At 50.6% G+C, this 2185-nt stretch overlaps 1 non-coding gene across 1 annotated transcript; it reads left to right on the forward strand.

Moving 5' to 3' along the window:
- Positions 1-1692: 1692 nt before the first annotated feature.
- LOC144150422 (U1 spliceosomal RNA) lies at positions 1693-1857 on the forward strand. Its single transcript, XR_013318572.1, has one exon. It is a non-coding gene; the product is annotated as a U1 spliceosomal RNA (small nuclear RNA).
- The last annotated feature ends 328 nt before the right edge of the window (positions 1858-2185 follow it).

Consider the following 2185-nt stretch of genomic DNA (forward strand, 5'->3'; position numbering starts at 1 on the left):
AATATCAGTCGATTCCGGAAAATTTGGAGCATGCAAGTTTTTAGTGCATGACCCGTTGCTTGTAAGCACATTTCGGGGAACAGTTTCGAAGGCGGTAACGCATATTTTTTCAGAAATTCAAATGGGTTGCAATGATGCGGGTTCAAATGAGAAGGGCGCTTTGGGAGCGGGTTGTAACGGGAAGGGCGTTTTGGGAACGGGCGCACACGGGACGGGTCAAGCGGGAATGGGTTCTTTCGGGATACACCCCTGGAAACAACTTCCTCCTCTCTAACTTGGCTTGGCTTGCCACCTGGCTTCTTGTCCTCCTGAAGCCAGGTAACATTTTTGTAAGGGTAACATTTTTGTAGCGTGAGCTACACTGGCCGCGGTTGAGTAGTTTCGCGTGTCTCCTGGAGAGCCGTGCTGCGCATGCGCGAGGAGCAGTGACGTCACATGGCGCACAGCTAGCGCGCCGGAGTCGCTGCCGCCGCGCGCGCCTCGCTTGTCCGCGCATTCCAGAGGAGTGACGTCATAGCCGCGGTAGACGCACTGGCACCGGCGCGTGCCCAGCTGTGCGCCTCCGTTGCGCAGTAGCCAAGTCTGACGCTGCGCCGAACCCCCGAGCCGTCTTTGTGGCAATAGATAAGCAACCAGATGTTGAGCAAAAATAAATATACATGTGTCACATAATGCGTATACCGTGTGTAAAGAGAATTTATTAAAACCCACATATCAGGGCGCAGCGACTAGTGATAACAGCACTGCCCTAAGAACACAAAATTATCCAATCAGTTTGCATATAACATGGTCATACTACACACTGCACAAAATTTTTGGCGTGGTCAACAAGCCACTACAAATGAAGTCACACAAACTTCACCAGTGTTCAGAAAAACAGTTCATTGACTAACTCAGCTCAGTACGGCACTAGAGAAACGCTCAGGACGTTACTCTTGACCACTATAAAGCGCGTAGACCAACGCAAGTGGAAGGCTTCTTCCCCTAGAGCTGCAGCAGCAGCAGTAAGCATGATAATCAAGCTAATCCTAGACAACCATGAAAGCTAAGAATAACAAGCTGAACCTTAGCTCAAGCTACGTATATCCTGGCATGGCCGAGCTAAGCCACTGCTAATTTTTTCCTTGCTCGCGTTGCATGAGGTTTTTTTAAAAAAACTGACAAATAAATCTTCCGAGGCTCTTTTTTCATTGATAAATCAACTTCAGATATTACTTTAAAAATACATTGTCCTTTTTTTTTTTCAGGCGCATGCAACTTCTCAGTTTGTTATTGAACCATTTCAAGTAACGATGGAACCCTCTGCGCAGTCCATGACGGCACGCCCACTGAAGCGCTGCCTGCCTGGACACTAGCGCCATATGTCCCTCTAGTGTAGATCACTATGAAACTCTATGCTCGAGAAAGCACGCGCACAATAGCACCTCCACGAAAGCACGTGCTCGGTGAAACACCGCCGCACCACGCGCAGGCATCGAAAGCTTGTGTGCAAGCTTTTAGAGCTTGTGACTTCGCTAAAACCGACATTTATTTAAAACATTGGGCAATGCTGCACACATTTTTAGAGGAACGCGATGTTGAGGCCAGAAATTCATTTCAACGTGCATTAAAATTAAGTAATGCCACTCAAGTCACCGGCGCACCGATCCGGGCCGTATCTAGTGGCATCGGGAAGCTGGTCAATCTCCAGGCATACTTACCTGGTGTCGGAGTGTCGCTGGTCAAGATGGGCGCGCTCCCAGGGCGAGGCGTGGGCATTGCACTGTGCCCGTGCTGACCCCTGCCACTACCCCAAACTGGGGCAGATGGGGCATGCAATTTTTGGTAGTGGGGGGACTGCGTGCGCGCTTTCCCCCCTTCCTATTACAAATCCAAAATCAGAGCAGTCCACCAGTGTTACGCTACACTAGCGTGCCAACTCCCGTGTAAATGGCCTTGAGGGCGATTGCGGTCAATTTCACCTCCGTGTGCAGGCACGCTGTTCTGGTGTTTGTCACGCGTGCAGCAGCGCCATCTTGCACATCGTGATGGTGTGAGGCGTAATTTTCAAGCAATACTTGAATTGGCTCCCTTGCGTCGCCGTACGCCGAAACCGTCCGCGCCTTTCTTTCCCGCAGCTGCCGGATAGTGGCGAGCAAGATCATGCCATACTCTCCGCTAATCACAGGTACTCGCTCCCTCGGGA

The sequence above is a fragment of the Haemaphysalis longicornis genome, unplaced genomic scaffold (genome assembly GCF_048455015.1).
Source record: "Haemaphysalis longicornis isolate Haplotype H1 unplaced genomic scaffold, Haemaphysalis longicornis Haplotype H1 scaffold_8, whole genome shotgun sequence".
Taxonomy (NCBI): Eukaryota; Metazoa; Arthropoda; class Arachnida; order Ixodida; family Ixodidae; genus Haemaphysalis; species Haemaphysalis longicornis.